General features: G+C 42.9%; 1 protein-coding gene across 1 annotated transcript in view; it reads left to right on the top strand.

Annotated features, from left to right (window-relative positions):
- The first annotated feature begins 1,097 nt into the window (after nucleotides 1–1,097).
- The window catches only part of mctp2b (multiple C2 domains, transmembrane 2b), a 32,577-nt gene continuing 24,097 nt past the window's right edge, over nucleotides 1,098–9,577 (top strand). The window contains exons 1-2 of the mRNA XM_079217119.1: nucleotides 1,098–1,230; nucleotides 9,542–9,577. The exon at nucleotides 9,542–9,577 is cut by the window's right edge and continues 505 nt beyond it. The gene's annotated coding sequence lies outside the window, so the exon portion shown is untranslated. The remainder of the gene's footprint in view (nucleotides 1,231–9,541) is intronic.

A 9,577-nucleotide genomic window follows, 5' to 3' on the forward strand; every position in this document is an offset into this window, starting at 1 on the left:
TGTCCCTGAGAGAGAAAAATAAAGTAATTTATGTTTTCCCTTTGAGCAGCACAGATGAGAGGGTCAGTGATTAAAGCACACACATTAATGCCAACAGCAACAGGATTATACTAGTTCAGATAAAGAGAAAACCCACGCAGGCCGAGGCCTCATTCACTCAGTACACTGAGGTGGAGAAGCACAGGGTGCAGGGATTACACATACCAAGGTTAATGGGAATGCTGAGAGCGAAACAGCTGTTTGAGAAAAGGATTAAGATCAAGTGAGTCACAAAAGAGTGCTTTAGAAAAAAGTAGCAAATAAAAAGAACGATTTGTTGTTAATTCATGGTGTACAATAATGGACTTGTGATTCAGCTCCACAAGGACACACATAGAGGTCCAAGCACACCTCACAGAAGAGATTTGCATGATTGATCCGTTTGGTCCAATGTGTGCGTTTGTTCAACCAACATTTTAGTTAAATTGTGTGGAGAAGATTTTTGAATGCTCTTTCAGTTACTAGAGGTGACAGGAGCCAAATGACTCACATCATGACGGCCCACCAATGCAATGCCCTACTTCCACTTTGCTGGAGTGATAACCAAAAGACAAATGTATGGTTTTACTTTTAAAGTAAACTACATTTGGTAAAGATTGAACAAACTTGTGAAAAAAATTATAAAAAACATGCATTAGACTTGTAGGATAATATATGATAACCTCTTAAAAGGCTAAAGGGTGTGCAGGCTGTTTGACTGCTAAACACAATGTGCTGGATATCTTAAAAAAAAAACTATTTTTTTAGCCGACATGTATCACTCGACAAATGTGCCTATTTATTATCTCTATTTTCCGCATCTTTCTTGTTTTTTTTATTGTCTTCCGCACATGCTCGTGGACTTGGTCTTTTATTTTGAAAGTCTTTATCTAACGAGGGCAGGTCTGGCTCGCTGTGTTGACGCTCACACGGAGAGGAGGAAGTCCAGCAAAAGCCACACATCACGATCGATGGTCGGAGCGACTGGCATCGTTTTTTAGTGTGTTGGTTTTATTTGAACACAAATGTTCAGCAGCCAGGAGGTGAACGAGACACAGTCACCAGCGGCTCTCAACAGCGCGGGAAAGAAACGGGTCAAAGGGAAGTCAGTACTCTCTTTTTCTTGAGGGAAGCAGGCAGGTACCGAGGTTACCTGAAGGGGTCTTCAGGTGAGCGGCCCTCCTGCCCGGAAGCGTTTCCTCCGGCGGACAGGTGAGAACTCTTTAGGCTCGTGAGAGTATTGATTTATGTGTATTGATCTCATGTGTATAAACAGAGCTGGTGTTTAAACACGTTGCTCTGTTTGGTTTCGGGAATCAATGCAGAACCTGTGCAACAGGATTTTTTTTCTTCTCAAAGTTTATTTTTTAAAGTTTTCCATATCGACAATATAGTTGGTTAATATAAAATAAACACTCGTTTCAATAAAAGAGTGTAGGTTAACCCTAACCACAAGTAGACAGGAGATGACGTTTGATGTTTTATATTTTATAAACGTGTGTGTCAAGTGTGTGTCAAGTGTGTGACATGAATGAAAGAGGACGACGCACTTAAGATTTTTAGATTAAAACCAATCAAAAGCAAGATCTTTTTTGAAATGGAGATTGGTCTGATCTTTCCTCAGAGAGCAGGGATGGGTTACTGTGGTGTGTTCAGGTGCCGTGACTCATCTTTGCTTTTTCTAAACAGTGAAATCACTTTCACCAACTCTGCTGCAGATGTAAACCTCTTCTTGGAAAGGGAACTTCCCCTCAGACCTTCCAGCATCTTATAAAGCCCATGTCTTGTGTATGCAGCGTACACACACCTGAATACACTATACTAACTGTGTGTGTGTGTGTGTGTGTGTGTGTGTGTGTGTGTGTGTGTGTTCTCTGCAGTCAGCTTCTGTCTCCCACATATCAAAGTGTAGAGGCTGCAGACTGTGAAATAGTTCCAGGAAGTAGCTTCTTGCCTCGACAGGACTGTGATGTTGCTCAATCGATTGAGAAAAATAAATAATCCTAGAAGCCATGAGGTGTTTATACCTGCTCCCCCTAATCAGGTCTGTATATGCTTATGCATTATTGTCCGTCAGAATGAGTATTCACTCTGAGGTCATTTTCAAACCCATCTATCGTTGCTTGTTCCTCTTTAGGTCCTCTAAAGTCAGAGGATTCAGTCTGCAAAAGTGCTCTCATGTTTAACGACGGATTAACCCAGTATTATTGTTACAACGCCTTTTTGTAAAAATCTGTCTTTATTCGAATGGCGGTGACCTCATTTGGGGATGGAAGTAGAAAGGCAGTAGACGGGCATGTCATCCGTACATGTGTCGGCCTGCACATGTGATGACAGCAGCTGACAACTCAATACAATCCCAAATGCATATATTCTCAGTGTATGTTCCAGCATCCCAGTTATGTGTAAAATGATCGTATGCATGACATAATATATCCTTTAATTAAATCGAATTCTAGGCTTTTACTTTTTTCTTTTTGTTTTATAGAAGAGGATTTGTCTGTTCTCTTCTGTCCTCCATGCTGCCATGTAATATATGACCCACTCTTTCCATGATCAACAAATCCTATGTGTGTGCTTACTTTAAAAAAAAGTACTTCTTTAGAGTGCCAGTCACGGCCATGTAGTGTTTCCCTTCGTAAGTCGTTTCCTCCATTATCCTGTTTGTGTTCAAAGCCGTGTTTGCTTAACGCTGGACCTCTGCAGCGTCCTGATCCACGGGACCGCTCTACTTATTTATGGCCGTCACTGAACTGTCTCTTTACGTAGGAGAGTCGTGATAAACGACTGAAACAAGGTCGTCTGTGGAAAGGATGGATGCCTCGGCGGTGTCACCTTGACCCGGGCCGGTCTCTCTGCGTCACAGCCTTCACCGGACCACCGATTGGGCTGGCAGAGGGGATCTTCTCTGCTCTGCTCTGCTGTGGAAGTGGTCATAATTTGCCAATTAAACACACATTTTAAATCCGGATTTGATGAAAGGGCAGTTCTCCCCATTAACAGACTGGAGCGCAGGGCTCCAGCTGTGCAGTGCGTTCCCAGTGTAACTGCGTAGTCCAGGTTAAGTCCCGCTGACCCCCCGCTGAGCTGCGTGGCCGCCCCGTTGTGTGTCTCCCTGCATGCTCCCACCCGGGCCCGGCTTTCTCAGCACGGGACTGATCACGTTTTTTGGGACCACGCCTACGGCACACAATCTACAGTTGGCTCATTTTCTAGCCGTGTCAAAGGTCCAGTAGTAGCGTACACATTGTTACCGTGGACATGTCGTGCTCCCATGATGCTCTCTGTTAATCCATCTAGCTCAGGGGTCTGAAACTCAATGTGGTTTGGGGCCACCGCTGGTGTTGTGATCTCATGGGAGGGACACACAGACAGCGCAATATTTTTGAAAGTTTACTTATTTATTTACGTTAACATTCATAACATATTTTCGTTTAACAAAAAAAAGGCGACCAGCAGTTTCTATACATTTTTATATTAGTTTTTAACAGTGCAAATATATTTTATTTTTTAAAATAACTTATTGAAACTGCACCGAACCAACAAATGCAATCCCTGAATACATTTGTATTTCATTCTATTTCATGCCAGACACCTGGCAGCGCTTCTGCTACACAGCTGAGCCACATTGACCCTGATGAGGTCACAGTGGAAACCCGGATCAAGTTTTTTTTTGCAGAAAGCTGAGTTTTTTTCGTGGAGAAGGCTTTTCACATTTTCATAAGGTGCTGTGATTAGCTGACCAGGGCCCTGGATACCCAGGTACTTCTCATACTGTTCTCCGCGTTTAGTCGAGTAATGACGCTTAAGATTATATTCCTTTAAAACGGATACTTTTTCTTTGCATATGAGGCAAGTGGCATTTGCATTAAGTGCGTGTGAGAAAAACGTGCGGGCCGCACTAACACTAAACTTTGATGTCTAGTAGGGGGCCACAAAACATCGGTTCGAGACCCATGATCTAGCTGGGGTGGAAGTCCATAATTGTGCTGTGAAGGACGTTGGGCAGGGGTCTCAAACGATATTCTGTGGCCCCCTATTTGACATCAACATTTTTCCCACGCGTTTTTCCGCGGCCCCGTAAGATAACGTTTACTGTAAATAGTTTGTTTTCCTATAGAACATATTTTGACTCAAATATATATATATAGTAAATATTTTGTTTGAAAACAAAAACTGTTGTAATATTAATGTTTCATGTGTACACACCCCATGAAGCTTGATCTGTAGTATGAAGTCATTTCTCAGTCCCGAGTCTGTTGCAAATGGAACTTATTGACTTGCAACAGTGATCTAAAAGCTAAATTCAGAGGCACAAGGAACAAAGTGATCAGTCGGGTAATGTACCTTTTTGGAAGCATATATCTGTGAGAAACCTTTCTCGACTATGAACTTTAATAAACAGGTCCAGGCTTAGTGATGCTTATCGTGAAGCTGTACTCAGGGTTTCCACTATGACCTGGATCAGTGTTTGTGTGACCTCCATCAGGGTTTCACTGTGACCTCCATCAGGGTTTCACTGTGACCTCCATCAGTGTTTCACTGTGACCTGGATCAGGGTTTCACTGTGACCTGGATCAGGGTTTCACTGTGACCTGGATCAGGGTTTCACTGTGACCTGGATCAGGGTTTCACTGTGACCTGGATCAGGGTGAATGTGGCTCAGCTGTGTGAGCAGAAGCGCTGCCAGGTGTCTGGCAAGAAATAGAATAAAGTACAAATGTATTCAGGGATTGCATTTGTTGGTTCGGTGCAAGTTATTTAAAAAACATATGTATATTTGCACTGTTAAAAACTATTATAAAAATGTATAGAAACTGTTGGTTGCCTTTTTAATGACGAAAATATGTTATGAATGTAAAAAGAAAAAAGCGCTTTCTGTGTGGCCCTCAGATGAGATCACAATCCCAGCGGTGGCCCCAAGCCAAATTGAGTTTGAGACCCCTGACGTTGGGACTTTTCAGACATTTATTGAGGTGGTCTTTGACTGCAGTGTTCAGAGCACTAAGCACTACAGTGCAGGTCAGTAACCAAGGTGTGCTTGAGAATATCGTAATGTCCTGGAGATGTTGGCTAGAACTGACGATGTATAAAACCTTTGGCTCAAACATCTCCCTCCAATACGTAAAAGACGTTTCTCCACTTTGCTTAGTTTCTTTTTCTATGAGTATAAATGTTACTTCGTTGACCTCCGTTCCGTTGATCCTAGTATACTATAAGTTGACTGTGAGATGAGTGTGAGCAGTGAGACACCCTCCCAGTATAATGCAGTGACGAGGAGCGATGCAGGCCATTAAGGCTGGTGGCAGTCATGCAGGTTAACTGGTTTGTCCTGGGCCCATGATAATAATAATAATAATAATAATAATAATAATAATAATAAAGGATTAAAGGCATTCCATTGTCTGGTTTTCAAACTGGAACTGAAGACTGAATTCCTTTTTCTGAATTCAAGGTGGAATTGGCACAGTCATGCAGTTATTCAACATCGCAGTAGAAGACTATATTTAAAGCTTTCAACATGGGAAACGTTAGATCCTGTCTCAAGTACCCGCTGTTGTCCAAATGGAATGAAAGGTTGAACAGAACATGACTCAGGCTTTTGTAGAACACAGAAAGCCGTTGGTCGTAGCCGTGTTTCAGGTAAAGGTAATGATCATTGATTTGTTTTGGCCCCTCGGGGCCACAGCGTGAACGACAACAATGGAACAATGTCGATACGGTGAACTTGCTCACACTCGGCAGACCCGGAGCAACAATATCATTTATTCCTCCTGTTTTTCCTCCCCTGTCAAACATATAGACTCTCCGTTTTGTTCATGTTTCTACTCCTGAGGAACACATCCGGCCCTTTAAACGGCTCGATGCTCCACTGTGTTCACAAGCCAGTCACCAACTCTGAAAGTCGCTTGTTTGGCTCAGGGCAGGTTGCGTAAAGTGTTTTTTATTTATTTATTTATTTATTCCTGGAAACGGCTTCCTGTTGCGGGCCGACGCTCAAACACACACAGTAGTTATGTCACAGTGAGCAGCCACTTTCACTTAACGTCTCATTTGATCCATTATCAATGGAAAAGTTATTGGTTAGAGATGCTTTAAAGCTGCTATTTTTATTTTGACAATTTCCAACTCCAGTGGTATTTAAAAAAAACACTGGCTACGATCAAATCCTTCAGTTGTGATTGGATCCCAAAAGTAGGGAATCTGGAGCTCCTCCTTCCCCTGTGTTGTTTGATCAGGCGGAGCAGGAAGTGTGTGGAATTAATAAATCAGACCTCAGCCAAAATCTTTGAAAATGTACACCAGGTTTTTGCCAACTAGAATCCAAACCCACGCCTCCCACTCGCAGGTCGCTGTGCTACCGATGAGCTACAGTGAGATTTCATATGATGGACGGGGTGTCACCCCAAATTACATTTTAATTGGGTACATTCAAGTACGAGTTCAAGATGAGTTATCAAAAACGGTTTAAGAATAGATGGATTTTTAGTTAAAAAGATGGTCTATTTCACTGTAGCTTTGGCATTTGAGGTAACTGCAAACCACCACGTTTTGTAACCCTTTCAATACATGGTGTCCGTTGACACACTGGTGGACTGGTAGGTCACGACACACGTGTTTACTTTAGCTGCATCTCCCTCTCAGTCCATCGTCAGTGGCCGTCATTCTTTTTCCTCTGCCGGCTCTCTCACCCTGTCAGCTATCCATCTAATCCTTGTATTTGGGTCAGGCTGGAAAATTCAAAATTTTGGATATCTGAGTCACTACTCATTTGCTCCAAACTAGATATGTAGAGATAAGTGGGTGTAGACTAAATCCTGGAGAAAACACTCCTGCCCACCTCTCACTGTGCTTACTGAAATCCCTTTTTTGGAGAAAAATAAATAAAAACTGCGTTATCAGTGTCTGAGATCACGTGTCGCAATTTAAAATGCTTGGCCTCTAATCTTTTCAAGCCGTATTTTCAATTTCACTTCTCGACATCTGTCCTCTTTGTAAACCAGTTCTTGTCTCATTCCTTGATCTGCAACGTCACCGGCTTCCTTTCTCCACTTCCTTGGACCAGCTGATAACACGGCCGCAGTTAATGACGATGCAAAGTAGGAGGCCGTAAGAGGCTTATTGTGGCCGTCGCTTTACAAGATCAGGTTTAGCCAGCAGCAGCAGCAGCATTAACAGCAGCAGCATTAGCAGCAGCATCAGCAGCAGCATTAGCAGCAGCATTAGCAGCAGCATTAGCAGCAGCAGCAGCATTAGCATCATCAGCAGAAGCAGCATTAGCAGCAGCATTAGCAGCAGCAGCAGCATTAGCAGCAGCAGCATTAGCAGCAGCATTAGCAGCAGCATTAGCATCAGCAGCAGCAGCAGCAGCATTAGCAGCAGCAGCAGCATTAGCAGCAGCAGCAGCAGCTCTTGGTCAGGTAGCGCTGCCGCTGGTGTGGCAGATATCATCTGCAGCGATGACGGCTTGATGGCATTAATGAATGTGGTCTTTTCTAAATAGGTTGTTTTACATGATGGGAGTGATGTTGCACTGTGAATGAATGACAGATGAGTCGGCCGAATACACACACGGGCCATAAAATACACGGCAGTGGCTCGCCCTGCTTCTACCGGTGATCCCTCCAAAAATAATAAATGCAAAGCGGTTCCTTTGCATTTCATGAAATACTTCCTGAGTCCGACATATTATAGTACAAATATGTTTTAATTTGTATTGTTTATTTGTAACCTGCACTTTCTCAGATAAAATCGGAGTAACATCCCACGAGATCACATGTCGGGGTTGATTTCACCTGCAGCTCTAACCTGTGAGTCTGATGTCTGTGTTAACATGTGGCCCATTTAACACAACGTAGCACGTTGGCACTTACTGCATAAACAAGTCAGTATTATGTACAGCACTGGTGTAAAAAAAAGTCATCAAAACAACAAAATAACCTCACTGCAACCTCAGCTTTCAAACATATCTCAGTCATTTATCATTGGAGAAAAAAAACAATTAGCAATGTTATTAAAATAAAACACACATTCTTCTCGTCGTGTGTCCACCTTCCAGTTTCTGCCCAACAGGTCACGCTCTTATTATAATATATGAGGTGTGTGTGCGTGTGCGTGTGTGCGTGTGTGCGTGTGCGCGCGTGTGTGTTTTAGGGCGTGTTGCGGCCGCGTTTGTTGACGTGTCATTTCTTCTTGATTGATGGCAGGCGTGTGTGTGTACTTTGTATATTAAAGAGCATTTGATGAGGTTACAGACAGCCAGATGAAAACGATCCGATAGATGCAACTCATCGTGAGGCGTTTCCCGTGGAGATGATCTGCAGATTGTGAGTCGTTCGTAAGTAATGCATCTGTTATTCACGGGTCCACAGTAAAAACAACAAGAAAAAAAAGCTGCATCCAAAGGGGAGAATTTGATACATCTGATGAAAGAATTGAATGATAACAATTGTGTTACTTTATTCTTGTATGTTTGATACAAAGGGGAGGGTAGTCATCCCTTATTAATATAATCACAAGTATGGTCTGTCCTGCAAGAGGGTTGAGTTTTGTAGTAGAGAAAAGAGCAGAGGTGTAAATGATACATTTGCTGGCTCACAGACAATTACCTGAACACTTGAATGGAACAGAAGCATTGTTCATAATACAAGTAACTCTTGTGCTGTTCCTCCCAGTCTGCTGTGAAAAGGAGTGTCTGTAATGTGAAAACTTCTGACGTTTTACAGATGATGTCGTTGCAGTTATTAGTTCGTTAGTTCCAGCTCTGCGTGCTGTAATCAGTTTTTGATAAGAACTCTGTTGTGTTTTTATTTGGTGCATGAAAACGTAGTTCAAAGAGGTAAAAGTTCCTGCTGAAATCTGCCCTCATTTGACCCAGACAAATGATTTATTGTTTTATCACCGTCTTGGTTGGGCAACATGAGTTAATCATCTACCAGAAGGCTCTTTACATCCATGTTTCCTTTCCCCTCCCAGTTCTACTACTAACTGGTCTCTGAGTCAGTATCTGAGCATCTGTTCCGGCACTGAGAGCAGGTGTGTGAGCGTTGATATAAAGGTCAAGGATGTAGAGTATTAGTGAAGGCCGTTAGGGAGGCGCATTGAGTGATGACCGCACGTCTCAGGAAGGACTCGCAAACAAGTAAAGTACTTTAAGGAATCATCACTCCAACATCCTTTCTTGGCTGGAGTTGGATGAAAAGAGGATCTGGTCTCATGCAGATAGCTTAGCTTAGCATAAAGACTGGAAAAAGAAGGGAACCGGCTAGCCTGGCCCTGCTCAACGGGAACCTCATACATGCACGTTATATTTGTTTAAAGGTGACCTCAGCTAACTGGTTGCAGGCTGTTAGCTTCACATTTAAAAGACTTACGAGAGAGGACCATCTGTCTGAGAGTTTCTCAGCCAATCTTTTTAATATGAACATGAAACTGACGCTGATGAATTGCAGCTTTGCGTCTGTTGCAGCTGTAGATCTAGAAGTTACTTACTTGTCCTCCCTCTGTGTGTTTTGTACCACAGCTGCCGGTGATGTCCAGATATTAGACGGCGACTGAA

The sequence above is a fragment of the Taurulus bubalis genome, assembly GCF_910589615.1.
Source record: "Taurulus bubalis genome assembly, chromosome: 4".
In the NCBI taxonomy this organism is placed as follows: Eukaryota; Metazoa; Chordata; class Actinopteri; order Perciformes; family Cottidae; genus Taurulus; species Taurulus bubalis.